This window comes from Lactuca serriola, chromosome 4 (assembly GCF_051521515.1).
Source record: "Lactuca serriola cultivar US96UC23 chromosome 4, Lser_US96UC23_V15, whole genome shotgun sequence".
Classification (NCBI taxonomy): domain Eukaryota; kingdom Viridiplantae; phylum Streptophyta; class Magnoliopsida; order Asterales; family Asteraceae; genus Lactuca; species Lactuca serriola.
The window spans coordinates 195,282,070-195,301,014 of record NC_136411.1 but is presented as its reverse complement, the minus strand read 5'-3'; the positions used below and the strand labels follow the sequence as shown (position 1 = coordinate 195,301,014).

Sequence of the window (18,945 nt, the reverse complement as noted above, 5' to 3'; positions counted from 1 at the left end):
GGACTCATTCCCACATTCCCCTCTTTTGCTATGCTTATTCTCAAATACCCATCTTTAAGTATCGATATCTCATTCACTTATACTCTATTTTGGACATATAATATATCGTTTCGAAGTGCTCATGGAGGAGAACATAAACCCACTTAGAGTTCCTTATATATACAACATATGTATATATTTATATATGTCCAAATGTTAGTAAAAATATAAATATTTATACTAAATTTCCAACAATCCCCCACATGAATGGAGATCGATCTCTGCACATCCGATTTTGAGACGAAATTTTCAACAGTTGAGTCCTGCATAGGATAGGTAGGTATTACCCTTTGAACCCTCCCTTAAGAAGTTGCACTTAATCTCCTAGCAGTTAGTAGATCTCAATGTCTTTGAGCTAAGCTGCCATTTATGTAGACGAGAATGTAAATCTCACAGGACTCTCCCTGACAAGGTCATATCCTCATAGACGTGTTCGTTTTTGTCATGAACACTAACCTGGTTCTGCAAGAGCTTTAGGATTTTTTGCCCCTATAATTCCCTTCGAAGCGATATGACTTCTCTCTCACATAGGTGATTCCAAGAATCATTAAAAACCATATGTTTACCCTAATTTTGTCACTACATAAAGGAATGGACTAGGAAGAAATGTTAACTCTCCCCTACAATGACCTGCCCCACTCATACAATTAGGTTATCCTTTTGAACCCATATCTTGGGATCTCTAGTCTTCTGGGTAAGGTTTCCTTCATATGAATTTATTCATTCATGGGCTTTAGTCCCATTCCTCTTGACGACTTATAAAGTACATCTCTACTCAAGCCTTTTATAAGCGGATCCGCAATGTTATCCTTTGACTTCACCCAGTCAACTGTGATAACCCCCGTAGAGATTAGTTGTCGTATCGTTTTAGGTCTACGTCTAATGTGCCTTGATTTCCCATTATACATAGTACTTTGAGCTCTACCAATTGCCGATTGGTTATCACAATGTATACATATGGCCATTACCGGCTTAGGCCATTCGGGAATGTCCTCTACAAATTGATGTAGCCACTCCGCCTCTTCAGCACAAATGTCTAAGGCGATAAATTCATATTCCATAGTGGATCTAGATATAATTGTTTGCTTGGATGATTTCCATGCTACAGCAGCACCTCCAAGTGTAAACACATATCCACTTGTAGATCTGCAATCTTTTATGTCAGATATCCAATTTGCATCTGTGTATCCTTCGATAACTGCTGGATGTCTGCCATAATGAAGTCCATATTCTCGCGTGTATCTCACATACCTCAACAACCTAGTAATACTCTTCCAGTGTTCAGAACTTGGTTTACTAGTGTATCTACTTAGTCTGCTCACAGCATATGCTAAGTCAGGTCTGGTACAACTCATTAGATACATCAGACTGCCAATAATTCTTGAATATTCCACTTGATTAACACTATCACCTCTATTTTTTTCGTAGATGTTGACTAGTGTCAATTGGAGTTCTAGTCATGCTAGTGTCTCCCTTAGCAAAATTTTCAAGAATTTTATCCACATAGTGTGTTTGACTCAAAATCAGACCACTTTGGGTTCTTGTGATCTTCACTCCAAGAATCACATCTGCTAAACCCATATCTTTCATGTCGAACCTGGATTTCAACATATCCTTCGTGGATCTTATTATCTTGTCATCACTACCAATGTTAAGCATATCCTCAACATACAAACACAAGATGACATAACCATGAGTGGTGTTTTTCACATAGATACACTTATCACACTCATTGATTCTAAAGCCACTTTCCATCATGACTTGATCAAACTTTTGATGCCATTGTTTAGGAGCTTGTTTTAATCCATATAGAGACTTAACAAGTTTACAAACCTTGTTCTCTTGTCCTGAGGCAATGAATCCCTCAGGTTGCTCCATTTAAATTTCTTCTTCCAACTCCCCATTTAGGAAAGTCGTTTTCACATCCATTTGATGAACTTGCAAGTTTTTGATAGCTGCAATGGCAAGAACTAATCTAATGGATGTTATCCGCGTTAACGGTGAATAGGTATCAAAGTAGTCTAGACCTTCCTTTTGTCTATAACCTTTGATTACTAGTCTTGCCTTGTATTTATCAGTACTGCCATCAGGTTTCATCTTTCCCTTAAAAATCGAACGGTAACCTAGTGGCTTGCTACCTGGAGGTATTTATACTAGTTCCCATGTATGGATTTGTAAGATAGATTCTACCTCATTTTTGATGGCGTCTTTCCATTGAGGTCCCTCAGAAGAAGTTACAGCCTCTTGGTAGGTTTTAGGTTCACTTTCCACCACATAGGTGAAAAAATCATCACCATATGATTTTTCAACTCTTGCCCTCTTACTGTTGGATTAATGTCTAAGTCCATAACTATAATTGGTAAGACTTGACCCGACCCGGCAAGGTCCATTTGGGTTGCATGGCATCATGCATTTGGATAGACTATAATGATAGAAATGAGACACTTATGGTTATTAATATATTATAAGTTCTAGTATATTAATAATAAGAATAATAAGATTATTTAATTAGTATTGATCAAGAATTAATCTTGGAATAATTAAGTGATCAAAAGAAGACTAATTAAATATATGGGTTGATTGTGTAAATCATCCATACTTGTATAGTGGGCTAATGCTCCATGGATAATCAAGTTGGGCTAAAACCCATAGGATGGTCCATGGATGCTCCATGGTGTATTTGAACCCATGGATCCAAGGAAATGGAAAGTAATGACAATTAAGGTTTACCCTGATTATAACACTATATAAAGATCTTATTCTTGACAAAATCGGCACTAGTATGATTCTAGAGAGGGCTAGCCGATTTCATGAAGTGTATAATTCTCTCAAGTTATTCCAAGTGTATTTGGTGTTGTGTGAACCATTTGAGGTGTCACACATGGGGCACTAGGCACTCAAGCTTCATGAAGACTTTCTACATGAAAAAGGTATGTATTCTATCTTGTTATATCCATTGTTTGTATGCTAGATTAGGATAATACCTTGGATGTTCATATTTGCATGTATAATAGAGAAAACATAGATCCAAGGTATTTAGGGTTGCATGCACACTTAGGAGTGTTAGAATGCTCAAAACCCAACAGTGGTATCAGAGCCTAGGCTTGTTTTCTTGTTATACTTTCAAAAGAAGCTGGAAAATCGAGTTTTGATGTTGTCTGCCCAGCAGACTCGCCGAGTCCAAGGCAAAAAGCATCCAACTCGCCGAGTTGGTTCATGAACTCGACGAGTTGGACCCCCAGACAGCATAAATTCGACTTTTTTGGCTGGAATTGGACTAGGAACATTACCCTAAGATGTTTTTGAACTTATAAACTTGTTTTTGATGTGGTAATGTTCATGCTAATCCAATTTCAAAGATAATTGTCAATAGATTCATGTTTTGTATTAGTTTAAGGTTTAGACTAATTACATGAAAAATTTTGATTTGAATTATCTTGTTCTTATGAGTTGCTTAGATTAATAGAAAAGTTGAGTGAAATAGTTGTTTTCAATCCAAATTAATCTAAGAGTCGATTCTAAAATGTGTTTTTGTAACTTGTCCTCAAGTTATATGAAAAGTCACATTTAAGTTTCATAAAACTCATAATAGTTGGCAAAGGTTACAAAGATGAAGAGTCTAGTTCTAGTTAAATGGGTTTATGACTTCATAACTTGTCCTCAAGTTATGGAGGACCAAGAGTCTCTTCATTAAATAATAAATAAATAAAAAGTGTAACCTTAATTAATTCCATAAGTTATAAAATAAAGAAAAGTTAATTCTTTTATTAGTTTAAAGTCTTCCATAACTTGTCCTCAAGTTATGGAACTTGAAGAGTTTTTGGATTAAAACTACTTTAAACACATAAGTTATGGAATTAATTAGTTTTGAATAGTTTCAAAACTTGCCCTCAAATTTTGGAATTTGTAAAGTTTTCTCTTATGAATACTTTAATTCCAAGTTAGCCCTTAGAATTTTAAAAGTTAAAATTCAACCCTTATACTTTATAATATTATAAGTTAATAATATATATATGTATAAAAGTAAAGTCAGTCTTACCGCTAGTACGCCTCATTCACGAAGCCGGTCTATAAGGTGGGTATAAGGTTGTTGCCTATAAAATGGCAACTTAATGGGTGTCCACTCTCACCCACCGCTTGCTTGACTGGTGGAGGGTCGTTAGCCGAACGGGTTTGACAGGACTATAATTCTCCCTTCATTAAAAGTATTAATGATAAATACTAAGTAACTAAACTCTTAATAATACCCAATCTTAGTTACTTAGGAAAACGTGAATAAGGTGCAAATCCATGAAATTACACTTTGCACTTTGTTTAAGTCGGTTAGTAGAGCGTGTGTGGTTAACCGGCACACTAACTCGTATTTAACAAGGTAGGCAAAGGGTAACTTAATGTTTATCATAGTATCGATGGAGCGTGTGTGGTTAACCGGCACATCGATTGAGGGGTAAACACTTAAGGGTACCAAGTAATTTGCATGGTTACTTCACACCTTGTTTTGTGATCCTAGGCATCCCAGTCACAAAAACTGAAGGGCACACTCGAGATTGAAACATGCCATTGAACAATTCAATGAATCTCAACAGATCTAGGTGTTTCAAAACCTAATAATACATTGAGTTTATCTTGGTGGAAATTGGTGAATCGTCATTCACCTACCTTCAAATATTTTATAGCTTGGATTACGGCATACCTCTTCTAAGTTATAAAATAATTTGTTGGGTCCTAGCCTTAATATTTCATATTGGGTGTCATATTAAGAACTTAAGATCAACTATCTTGAATATCTCCCAAAAGATGTCTGGTTTAGACATTTATGATCTTCCCAAATCTCTTGAAACAAGCTTTCCTAACGAAGATGATGTCCCATGGATATCATACTTCTTTCACCTCTTCAAATTATTCTCCCTAACCCACATGTTCTTGAAAAGTTTAAGGTCACTCAGGCCCTATTGGCAAGGCAAGGTCTAGGTGTGGTCACATCTTGGAGATGTAGTCACATATTGACAAGCTGGGAGAGTTGGGTGTCAAAGTCTTGAGAAAGTTGGTGGTTCAATCACTTTCTAAGTCACATAGTGAGTTCCTTTGGGACACCTATGAAACAGACTATGACAAGACCCTTAATGATCTTGTCTATTTGTTAAGATCAACTTCCTTAAAACTTGATGGACATTGACAATAGTGACACAGGAAATCCAGGAAAACATTCTCTTCCCAATGGAAAGGGATCGGCCATAGTCAACTCGGTTGACCAAATGGTAAAGAGAAAAGCTAAGTCTGTGATAGTCCCGTGTACCATTACCAAAGGGTCCATATGTTTATATTTCCAAAGGAAGGGTCATTAGTTGCGAAGCTGCCAAATTTACCTAAGGATGTTGAAGTCAATAAGTTTGACTCTACTTCAGGTAAAGTCCACTATCTAACTCTGCTAAGTTTCCATTCTGAGATTCTTGATACATGATGTGACTGGGTCACATGTTGATGTTTAAGAATCAAAGAAAAAAGTGGAGAAACTTAAAGAAAGAATATGCTGAATCTGATCGCGTAGATGGATTTCTATCGCATGGTTTGAAAAACGGATTCTTAAGCTACTTCTTAGGAGTTATGATATATTGCTTAGGAATGGATAGCAACAAAGTTTTCATGTGCTTTTGCACTGCAAGGATAGTTTTCTGCAAAGTTTTAAAATAAAAGGAAAATTTTGATTTTATTTATTTTAAAAAAATATCCTTACAATGGCATTTGTGGAAATTTTTGTTGCTTATAAGATTCCATTAATAGCAAGAGTGGAAATATGAAATTGATTCTTTCATTTGTGGTTGTCACACCCCAAAACCGGAACGGCGGAAACGTTCTGGGGTGGATGACGTCATGTCAAGTATCACAACACATGCATTATAGTAATCAAAGTACAACGAAACATTGCATTAATAGTAATAGTTTTACATGGTTACATTAATACATCAAAGTAACACAAGTAATAGAATAAATACAGCGCGGTACTAAGCTATCTTCATCAACAACTTCGGGGATGTACCTGTCTAATGCTAACCTGAGAATACAAGTTATTTGAAAAGCGAGTATCAGCATTTTTACAATTGCTGGTGAGTTCATAAGTATTTAGTGACATTTCATTCAAATAACTTTATAAAGTAATAGTTTAAGTGTTTACAGTGTATTAGAGTTCTTTCCAGAAAATCCTATATTTTCATTAATCAAAGCGGCCTTCTACCAAGATTGGTCAGTGTTATGTGGTAAAAAGTGGTTTTCCCTTAATTGCTATCATTATCAAAATAATGAATTTGATTATTAAAGAAAGTAAGCGACAATAGGGAAATAACATATGCCTCAGCAGTGAGGACTGCTGGCTAAGGCAAAGGAATCATACACTCTAGGAGAGTATCGAACGATCGACATGCCTGGTTCAGTCTAACAAATAGAGACACAGACCCCAGAAGGTACCAAATGAAAGATACGGCTGGTAAGGTCCAAAATAGTGAATACAGACCGCAGACAATATCAAATGAAAGATACGTCTAGCCAGGTCTAAAACAGTGAACATAATGAATACAGTGAATACAGTGGATACAGTGGATACTGTGAATATAGTGGATACAGACCCCAGACAACATCAAAAGAGAGATACGTCTTGTAAGGTCAAAACAGAGGAGACAGACCCAAGACAGTATCAAATGAAAGGTACGTCTTGTAAGGTCAAAACAGTGTGACTTTGAAATTGAATTACCAGCATACAATGTAAATTGCTGGTGAAATACCGTTACCTTAAAGCCAATGAATTATAAGGTAACCCGGGATACTCGTAACCATAATGACTAGAGTACCAGACGCCCTACAAGCGTCTATAAAATGTGACATTTGTCACCCGTTGGCTTGGTAGGCCGGGAGTGTAGCTAGCAGTCTAGGTGCGGGGTTGTCAATCCCGTATAGATCTATACACACAATGTCCGCTCTCCTTACAGGAGACTCTGGTTACCAACTAGACTACGGAGAAGGCTGTGTCCTGAAGATGCATCCCAAATAGTGGGTAGAGACTTCCAACTAGTGGGTTTCTAATGTAAGTGCTGAACTAGAGGTAGAGACTCTTAACTGAATTGACTGAAGTAAACCCATATGTGTATGCTTGTGTACATAATATATAAGAAAGGAATCAAACGACCTTCGGATGGACATCCGATCCCACCAGACCACATCTCAACGAAGAAAAGGAAATAGGGCGGACAAGCCTTCCTGAGTCCTTCAATCATTATTTATATGCATCTATACAAGCACAAACATACATCTAACTATGCTTGAGTGTGTATCAAGTGGAATCATATCGTGAAGTATAAATGTACAGTGTGGAATAACCGACCGGTGAAGTATAAGCGTACAGTGAAATATCCGAGTCGTGAAGTATCAGCATACAGTGGAACATCCGAGTCGTGAAGTATAAGCGTATAGAGTGGGATAATCGAATCGTGAAGTATAAGTGTACCGCGTATAAGTGTATCACGAAGTGGAAACGACGATAAGAGAAGTAAGAGCGTCTATCAAGTATAAGTGACTACAAGTATAAGCGAAATGGAGACAATACCAAGTATAAACGCATCACAACGTGAAAGCGTTATCGAGTAGGAGTTTAAAAATAAGTATAAGTGAAGCAGCAGTAACTAACAAGTAAAAGTTTACATGAAAACCTTGGAAAACCTTTATACTCAGGAAAAATCGCATTTGTATTCTTTGGTAAAATAAGTGTGAAAACCTTTAGAAATCTTTGGGAATCTTTCATAAATCAGTTTGAAAATGGAACTTTGATAAAGCAATAAAAGTAAGAACTTGAATAAGTGAAAACCCTTTTTGAAAGCCATTTATAGTGTCCTACTCGGTAAAACAGTGTACAGTGGTAAAATCTTGTGCATGCGGGTTATCAATCACATGTGATTGATATGATAACTGGCATGTTTAACTTGTATCCCCCGTATAAAACATGTAAAAACATTTAAAAGGTTCATTCAGGGGTATGAACTCACCTAGTGTAAGTAGGTCCGACGAAGGTGCCGTTTGGGCGTTCGGTGCCACGCAAGGACTTGAACACACACAATGACCTATTTAACATATGATAACATATGTTCACATACAATTAGTATATTTAATACTAATTTAAATAAATATACGCGCTCACAGGAGCGGAAAAACACTTTGGTTAAGTGTTTGGGTGTCTCGGGTAGCGTTTAAAGGTGTCAATGGCTAAGGAATGGAGATTACTATCCAAGAGTACACTCCTAATGTTGTGTTTACGGCCCAGGGACATCTCACCATGAGTTTACGGCCGTAAACTCATGGTGATGGGTTCTTGGGTGTTTAAGGCTTCTACTTGCATCATGGAATTATTCTAAGCACTTTTCCTAAAAGGCATGAGTGGGTTCAAGGCTCCTAAGGGCTTTATATTGGAGTTTACGGCCTAGGGACACTCCTAAGGGAGTTTACGACCGTAAACTCTCACCCTTAGAGTTTTGTGAAGTTTCAATCCCCTATTACCTTTCTAGCAATTTCTAATGGAGTGTGGTGCTATTTTGGGGAATTAAAACTATCATTTGGATGTGTTTTGGGGAGTTTACGGCCTAGACACTTGCTTGGGCCGTAATCTCCTTTTTACCCCACCCTTTCATATCTTTAAGTCCTTGAATCCTTCCTAGCATTTTATAGAAATAGTCCAAGGTCATTTGGGGGGAAAAACCACATTTTGGGCATGTTTTGGGGTGTTTACGGCCTTGGTATAAACCAAGGCCGCAAACTCCTTTTTCCACTAAATTTTGATGTGTTTAAATGGTTTAAACCCAAATTGCTAAGTCTCTAATTTATGTCTTAAGCCTATGGGTGATTTAGGAGTGTTTTGGGGCACTTTTTTTTTGCAAGGTTTAGAGGTGTTTATGGCCAAAGCATGTGCTTGGGCCGCAAACTCTCTTTTATGTCTCAAATCATTGTGTTTTGATGTTTAAACACTCCTAGGCTAGATCCCCTATTAGTTTGCAAGCTTAAGGGCAAGTTTAAAGGCATGTTTGGCACCATTTTAGGGGTTTACGGCCCTAGAGTGTTCCTGGGCCGTACACTCCTTATCCCATGCCTTCTTGGATGGTTTTTGGGCTATAACTACAGCTAGTAATGTTTAGAACAAGCTAGGGTAAGCGGACTTACAATTTGGAAGCGTTTGGTTGCGGATTCGGGGTGAAAACGGGTCTAGAGAGAGAGTATAGAGAGAGAGTGTAAAAAGTCTCCAATTGACTCCACTCACCCTTATATAGGGTTCCGGGTCGGGGATCAGTGGAATTCTACCCAATACTGCCGTTAAACGGGGCTTTTGGTAGCACCCGATTTAGTGGTCGTAACAATAAAACTTAACATTTTCCAAATGAATGGAAATGTGTGTCCTGTGTTTTTATTTCCTTTTATCACGACTTAACGGCATGTTAAAGGTAATCAAATGGAATGTTTATTAAATTGACGCCCTCTAATTAATGGAACTTTTATACAGTGGAAAATTCCGTTAACGGTAACGGGGAAATTTAACGGGACAACTTGGGTTGTCACAGTGGTAATCTCTAAATTTACCAAATAAGGAAAGATTCTCATCACCCAAGTTTCAATTGGACCGGAACTTGGAATCATGCAAGTTGTATAGCATGACGAATGAGAACTTTCAAGTATTGGAAAATTAAGACTAATTACTCGTTCACATGGATGTGTGAATCAAGTGAAGGACTAAGGGATCGAGTACACATTCTTGTGCACTGGTCAAGTCCACCACAAAAGTTCAATAAGATTATTTGTCATAATTTACTAAAGTTCAATAAATATGATTATACTTACAAGCTTAAGTGTAACTCTGAGACATTGGAAAAGGTTCCAATGTGTGGTAGAGCGAATAAGAAGAATCAAATTAGGCAGAAGGATAAAAGTTTCTCAAATCTGAAAAGATGGGAGAGTACTTTAGTATCAGTTTTGTGATCATCTTAATGACTAAGAAACCATAGCACAATTGGTTCTCTAAGGAAATCTTAGTGCATTCTTATGCCTAAGAAGAGGGATCTTGAATTGTTGAAATGGTTAAATCAAGAAGATGAGTCATACTTCGTTCCAATACAAGTCTTAGAGTCATACTCCAAGATTGTAACTTGAGTGACATGTCTTAGAGAAGGTTTAAAACTCTTGTCAAATGTAAGAGTAAAAGTTTTCTACTCTTGTACATTTGAAATTGGTAAGTTGTGATGTTTTGGATAAAACAAAGACCAACTAAGGCCAATTGTGTGAAGTGTTTGTGTTGATTAGAATCCGCACTATCTCTTGGATGTTTGACAAGGGAGTCTTATATGTCAAGAGGATAGTGGGAGTCTTAAAGGTCTTGAAAGTCTTAAGAACTAATCAAGAATAAAAGCTAAAGTTCAAGGTCATTTGGGGGGCAAAAACCACATTTTGGGCATGTTTTGGGGTGTTTACGGCTTTGGTATAAACCTGGTCCGTAAACTCCTTTTTCCCCTAAAATTTGATGTGTTTAAATGGTTTAAACCCAAATTGCCAAGTCTCTAATTTATGTCATAAGCCTATGGGTGATTTAGGAGTGTTTTGGGGCAATTTTTTGCAAGGTTTAGAGGTGTTTACGGCCTAAGCATGTGCTTGGGCCGCAAACTCTCTTTTATGCCTCAAATCATTGTGTTTTGATGTTTAAACACTCTTAGGCTAGATCCCCTATTAGTTTCCAAGCTTAAGGGCATGTTTAAAGGCATGTTTGGCACCATTTTAGGGGTTTACGGCCCTAGAGTGTTCCTGGGCCGTAAACTCCTTATCCCATGCCTTCTTGGATGGTTTTTGGGCTATAACTACAGCTAGTAATATTTAGAACAAGCTAGGGTAAGCGGACTTACAATTTGGAAGCGTTTGGTTGCAGATTCGGGGCGAAAACGGGTCTAGAGAGAGAGTATAGAAAGAGAGTGTAAAAAGTCTCCAATGGACTCCACTCACCCTTATATAGGGTTCCGGGTCGAGGCTCAGTGGAATTCTACCCAATACTGTCGTTAAACGGGGCTTTGGTTGCACCCAATTTAGTGGTCGTAACAATAAAACTTAACATTTTCCAAATGAATGGAAATGTGTGTCCTGTGTTTTTATTTCCTTTTATCAAGACTTAACGGCACGTTAAAGGTAATCAAATGGAATGTTTATTAAATTGACGCCCTCTAATTAATGGAACTTTTATACAGTGGAAAATTCCGTTAACGGTAACGGGGAAATGTAACGGGACAACTTGGGTTGTCACATCATCCCCCCGTTAGAGGGAATTTCGTCTCGAAATTCAGGTTTAGGAAAGCAAGTAGGTATGAATGGCAAAGTTGAGGTAAGAGAGTACTTCCTATATGGTTGTCCTCGCATTCCCATGTGATCTCTGGTCTGTGTTTGTCATTCCAACAGACCCTCACGTACGGGATGCGGATTCTGTCTAGTGTAGCTAGTGGGTTTCCAACTGGTGTATTCTCATGGTTAGGGTTATCAAGGGATTCTATCAAGATGGGTGAGGCACGAAGAGTTTTGTCGGGAAATCACGTATCAAGTCTAAGAAGTGGATCGATTGGGTGTGTGAATCTTGTGGTCTATCAGAAGGTAGTAGCGGCCTGGAAAAGGTTGGACCATGACTCCATGAGGATTCTCGGATGGTCCTACGCTCTCAGAAGGTTAGAGCTTTTCAGTACTTAGAACATAGTGTACTTCTATGGAAAGATCATCACTGGCGTGATCGCCATTTCGAAGTTCCTAACGTTCTCTATCGTACTGGTAGTGTAGTCCTTCAGGTTGGTTCTTAGAAATCTCGAGTGGTCTTTGGTTTCGCGTTTCCTGTCAACTGGTTGATAGAGGCTTTCTAGATCGTCAAGTGGGTTGCGTGACTATGGTTATCGGTTTGCTGTAGAGCGTCCATCTCAAGTTTGTGCAAAATGGACCTGCACTAACGAACCTTGAGATATGGAAACCCTGAGGGTCTGGGAGATAGGGTTTCACCAGACGAGTGTTGGACTATCTCAGGAGGTGGTTCTACTATCCCTACATGAGATAGTATTCGTGGAACACCTATTAGTCCAAGGAATCTCTAATACTGTGGTTTATTCTAGCTTGGAAAATGCATGTTCCTGCATAACCCTTCGACTAACACCAGGGCTGGTGTCGAGCCTATGATCTCTTCGGGATCTGGGTCATGAGATTTAACGCAACTACTTTCGCACCTGGCCAAGTATTCTTGGCTGCGAAGGTTATCCTGTGGTTCTCGGTATCCTAGTGTTTACTTCGGAGAATGTAGTTTATCGTCTACCGGGCGACGACGAATTCCTCCATGCGAGAGGGTGGAGGATGATAGGTACTACTTGTCTATAACAGGGTGGACAAGGTGCCTGAGTAGTGCGGGCATCTACTGCAACTACTCTTCCGAAGGTTCTGAGTTTCCTCGGTCTAGGTCATCTATAGTGAGTATAGGGTCTCATCACTCGAAACTTTACTAGCTCAATCCGCAGTGATTCTCTTGATTCCGGCTCCTATGTCATGGAATAGGGTGAAAGTGTTTTGCGAAGAGATCCATGGTAGAGCTCATGCTTGGCTTAACCGCCAATACTTGATGGATGCCAGCAGTATACCTGGTTATAGTGGTCAGCCTCATGAGTTCTATTCTCTGGGTTCACGAACCTGATGTGCGAGGTGCGAAGGGGCTCCCGGGGGATTCTACGGAGTATGCTTCGGATGGTGGTCGTCTTCTTAGAGTATCTGCAGTATCGTTCACTTCGGTGTCCATCTGACTACGAGTGGTTGATAAACAGTGCGCGGTACCCTCTCTTGGGTACCTCGGAAGGCTTGAAATAAGAGGGACAATTGACGGATCGCATTATGTTTGATTATTTGTGTTATGCTTAGGTTCTGATGAACCTTTATTTGCCGACATGGCTACGGAGAAAGTTCTTTTTGCACAACACTAAGGATGTACACATGGTTGCACGAAGTCAAACCATGATCAATAGAGTCGTCGAAGTTGGAACACTTCGTCATGATGTAAAGTGAAGATCGATAGAGTCATGTGCCGAACAGGCACACATGTTCTAGGCGTCTCGGGTTTCGTCCTATGTATCACTACCGCAGATACTTAGACCGATAGAGTCGACGCGGAACTATAGAGAGTCCTAAGTGTTTCCGAATAGAGTATCTTTTCATGAACGGATTCTCACGAGGCATTTCTGTAATCGCTTCACATATACTAGTCATGTATATTTAAGGTGGGGAGGACTATTGACTGAGCGACCCCGCCCTAAATCCACAACCAAACGAGGAACAGGAAATGAGGCGGCATTCGCTCACTCTAGGTCTGTCCATCTTAAATATACATGGTCGCAACGTATATGTTTAGCCATTATAGTTTTACCTAATGAATTTTAAATTTTATAAAAGTGCTGCGACTTTTGCCTTACTGGGAAGAATTTACATTTGAATTAGTCTTTTATTGTTCGTAGTTTAGTTATCTGAGATCTAGAGACATACCAAAATCTAACGAGTTCCTTGCCGCTTCTCCCTAAGCAGTAGTGTTAGGATCCTCCTGTGTCTTTGTCTTTCACTTCGGTTGGGCAGTCCCTCTTGAAGTGTCCCATTTTACGACATAGGTGGCAAACTGTACGGGTCACCACATTGGTGTTTGATGTAATGAACTCAACCGGGGTTCTTCAGACGCGAGCAGTATGCCCCAACATGTGGCACCTAGCACAATAGAGCTCTCGGCAGACACGATGATGATGGTAGCTGCACTTGCTGCAGTGGGGAAGGTCTCCTAGGTATGGTCTTCTTGAGGTCGGGAGGGAAGGATTGACAGGGGTATAGACTGCCTCAGCTCGTTGCCCTTCGGAAGGTCCTTGAGCCGAGGTACTTCCCTCCTCAATCTTGAGTTTCCTCTTTAGTGGGTTCGATTGAGGTTCTTAGATGACTGGGTATGAAAGTGTTGGTTGCTACCGTCCATCGCCAGGATTGGAAATCCCGACAGGGCCCTTGCTAACATTTTCGGTGTTAGCATTTAGGTGAGCCATGACAGCTGCTACGGCTGCTGAGACTGCAGCTTGGAACGTAGCTTCATCGAATAAGAGGGTAGGTTTCTTGCTTGTGGACTGGTTATGCTTCTTCGGTGGCATGGTTTTCCTACACGGAAAGGATTACAAGGTAATGAGAGACGATGGTTAACCCTGGACATTTTTGTCCTGAACGTATTAGGCATAAATTCTTCCCGTGCCTCGGGTACTGGTTGTATGAGTGTCGACCTACATCCCTATGATGTAGTCCTGGTAATCGAAGTGGGTGCATGAGTATCGGAAAAAGGCCATAAGATGCGAGTCGTTCCTACTAAGTTACCTTTATACTGGAGAAGGTTTCACTCTCCGGCCTGGAGAGATTTGAGAACAGTTCGGAACGAAACTGCGGAAAGAGAGGCTCACAAGGGTAGATGGCTAAAATTCTCTCACTAGAGATGCACGGATCCGCCCTAATCGTGTATCTGGCAACGGGAAACGACGATTTACCTAACACATAGAGTGAGTAGTGTAATCACTAACTCACTAAATTGTATTATTTTAAGGGTGAATTATCGTGACGAATACGAGGAAAAGACAATTCTCGGGTTTCATGTACTGGCTACCTCGTTCTGCCTCGTATCTTTGACTGGAATCGGCGTTGGTTTCCGTTGGGTAGTTTCCTAGGTTTATCTTCTCGTATGGACATATTGAATTTCTACTCCGCCTTCCTTCTGATTCCAAATGTGGGTGTCATCACTTCATGATGGATGACTGGGAATCTCCGAAGTTTAGGCGAATTCCTCACCGATGTCCCTAGAAGAATATAGGCACCTGGTGAAATCAATAGTCTCGACGCAGTTCATTTAGTTCCGAATAGGAAATCTTCTCAATGAACCTTCTCTGGGTCTGTATCAACTCATCTGCCGAGCACTGGAGTGGATAGGGTTGTCTACAAGGTTCGTGCGAGAATGGAAATGTCTAAAGAATCCTAAGAGATTATTAGCATTTCACTGTATGATCCATATCGAGTCCTGCTACGATTACATAGGGTATACAAATCATATATAGCTTAGATCTGATAGGCCTTCGAATATGTGATACTACTCTAGAACCACATCCCAATGAGGAAAATGAAATAGAGCGAAACCACACATTCTCAGCCTATGGGATCCTTATTATATATAACCTTGGGAGTATACCCTCTGTAGTTGTAGGTATATCAATAAGGATCTTTTTAGTTATTCACGCAAGGTTGGTTATGGATCCTAAAATACCCCTATGGTATTTTAATTTCTTGTTTGGTTCTTATCTTCTGAATATGATTCTGGAATTAGTGTGGATCTTTTAGCATTCTAAAATACTCCTATAGTATTTTAACTTTATGTTTGGCTCTAGCATTCCTAGTTGGTAAGTTTCAGACCTGTTGTACACCACTATCACTCCCGAGCACATGTTCATCGCATCTCGGATAAATGTAGTTGATCAGGTTACATTTATCCCAGTTTACGATTACATAACTGCCCAGGTTTGACTGTAGAGCTCATCATCCGAAGACTTTTATTATTGTTCTTCTTGTGATACTTTTGTTCGAGTGTTTAGATTTTGGATGTTAATATACTTTGGTAAAATATGGTTATATTTTAAAGTATAATTCTTGGTCAGAGTGTTTTATCCCATTGTGTTTATAGATTGTATATCTTTTATGAATTGATATACTTAGCTCACTATAAACAATGCTCTGATACCAATCTGTCACACCCTAAAACCGGAACGGCGGAAACGTTCTGGGGTGGATGACGTCATGTCAAGTATCACAACACATGCATTATAGTAATCGAAGTACAACGAAACATTGCATTAATAGTAATAGTTTTACATGGTTACATTAATACATCAAAGTAACACAAGTAATAGAATAAATACAACGCGGTACTAAGCTATCTTCATCAGCAGCTCCGGAGATGTACCTGTCTAATGCTAACCTGAGAACACAAGTTATTTGAAAAGCGAGTATCAACATTTCTACAAATGTTGGTGAGTTCATAAGTATTTAGTGACATTTCATTCAAATAACTTTATAAAGTAATAGTTTAAGTGTTTACAGTGTATTAGAGTTCTTTCCAGAAAATCCTATATTTTCTTTAATCAAAGCGGCCTTCTACCAAGACTGGTCAGTGTTATGTGGTAAAAAGTGGTTTTCCCTTAATTTCTATCATTATCAAAATAATGAATTTGATTATTAAAGAAAGTAAGAGACAACAGGGAAATAACATATGCCCCAGCAGTGAGGACTGCTGGCTAAGGCAAAGGAATCATAGACTCCAGGAGGGTATCGAACGAACGACACGACTGGTTCAGTCTAACAAATAGAGACACAAACCCCAGAAGGTACCAAATGAAAGATACAGCTAGTAAGGTCCAAAATAGTGAATACAGACCGCAAACAATATCAAATGAAAGATACGTCTAGCCAGGTCTAAAACAGTGAACACAATGAATATAGTGAATACAGTGGATACAGTGGATACAGACCCCAGACAGCATCAAAAGAGAGATACGTCTTGTAAGGTCAAAACAGAGGAGACAGACCCCAGACAGTATCAAATGAAAGGTACGTCTTGTAAGGTCAAAACAGTGTGACTCTGAAATTGAATTACCAGCATACAGTGTAAATTGCTGGCGAAATACTGTTACCTTAAAGCCAATGAATTATAAGGTAACCCGGGATACTCGTAACCATATTGACTAGAGTACCAGATGCCCTACAAGCGTCTATAAAATGTGACATTTGTCACCCATTGGCTTGGTAGGCCGGGACTGTAGCTAGCAGTCTGGGTGCGGGGTTGTCAATCCCGTATAGATCTATACACACAATGTCCGCTCTCCCTACAGGAGACTCTGGTTACCAACTAGACTACGGAGAAGGCCGTGTCCTAAAGATGCATCCCAGATAGTGGGTAGAGACTTCCAACTAGTGGGTTTCTAATGTAAGTGCTGAACTTGAGGTTGAGACTCTTAACTGAATTGACTGAAGTAAACCCATATGTCTATGCTTGTGTACATAATATATAAGAAATGAATCAAACGACCTTCGGATGGACATCCGATCCCACCAGACCACATCTCAACGAAGAAAAGGAAATAGGGCGGACAAGCCTTCCTGAGTCCTTCAATCATTATTTATATGCATCTATACAAGCACAAACATACATCTAACTACGCTTGAGTGTGTATCAAGTGGAATCATATCGTGAAGTATAACTGTACAGTGTGGAATAACCGACCAGTGAAGTATAAGCGTACAGTGAAATATCCGAGTCGTGAAGTATCAGCGTACAATGGAACATCCGAGTCGTGAAGTATAAGCGTACAGAGTGGGATAATCGAATCGTGAAGTATAAGTGTACCGGGTATAAGTGTATCACGAAGTGGAAACGACGATAAGTGAAGTAAGAGCGTCTATCAAGTATAAGTGACTACAAGTATAAGCGAAATGGAGACAATACAAAGTATAAACGCATCACAACGTGAAAGCGTTATTGAGTAGGAGTTTAAAAATAAGTATAAGTGAAGCAGCAGTAACTAACAAGTAAAAGTTTACACGAAAACCTTGGAAAACCGTTATACTCAGGAAAAATCGCATTTGTGTTCTTTGGTAAAATAAGTGTGAAAACCTTTAGAAATCTTTGGGAATCTTTCAGAAATCAGTTTGAAAATGGAACTTTGATAAAGCAATAAAAGTAAGAACTTGAACAAGTGAAAACCCTTTTTGAAAGCCATTTATAGTGTCCTACTCAGTAAAATAGTGTACAATGGTAAAATCTTGTGCATGCGGGTTATCAATCACATGTGATTGATATGATAACCTGGTGTAAGTAGGTCCGACGAAAGTGTCGTTTGGGCGTTCGGTGCCACGCAAGGACTTGAACACACACAATGACCTATTTAACATATGATAACATATGTTCACATACAATTAGTATATTTAATACTAATTTAAACAAATATACGCGCTCATAGGAGCGGAAAACACTTTGGTTAAGTGTTTGGGTGTCCCAGGTAGCGTTTAAGGGTGTCAATGGCTAAGGAATGGAGCTTACTATCCAAGAGTACACTCCCAATGTTGTGTTTACGGCCTAGGGACATCTCACCATGAGTTTACGGCGGTAAACTCATGGTGATGGGTTCTAGGGTGTTCAAGGCTTCTACTTGCTTCATGGAATTATTCTAAGCACTTTTCCTAAAAGGCATGAGTGGGTTCAAGGCTCCTAAGGGCTTTATATTGGAGTTTACGGCCTGGGGACACTCCTAAGGGAGTTTACGGCCGTAAACTCTCACCCTTAGAGTTTTGTGAAGTTTCAAGCCCCTATTACCTTTCTAGCAATTTCTAATGGAGTGTGATGCTATTTTGGGGAATTAAAACTATCATTTGGATGTGTTTTGGGGATTTTACGGCCTAGACACTTGCTTGGGCCGTAAACTCCTTTTTACCCCACCATTTCATATCTTTAAGTCCTTGAATCCTTCCTAGCATTTTATAGAAATAGTCCAAGGTCATTTGGGGGGCAAAAACCACATTTTGGGCATGTTTTGGGGTGTTTACGGCCTTGGTATAAGCTTGGGCCGTAAATTCCTTTTTCCCCTAAATTTTGATGTGTTTAAATGGTTTAAACCCAAATTGCCAAGTCTCTAATTTATGTCTTAAGCCTATGGGTGATTTAGGAGTGTTTTGGGGCACTTTTTTTTGCAAGGTTTAGAGGTGTTTATGGCCAAAGCATGTGCTTGGGCCGCAAACTCTCTTTTATGTCTCAAATCATTGTGTTTTGAT

General features: G+C 39.3%; 1 pseudogene; it reads right to left on the bottom strand.

The window, feature by feature from the left end:
- Positions 1-755: 755 nt before the first annotated feature.
- Positions 756-1,394, bottom strand: LOC145099101 (secreted RxLR effector protein 161 pseudogene; annotated as a pseudogene).
- Positions 1,395-18,945: the final 17,551 nt, after the last annotated feature.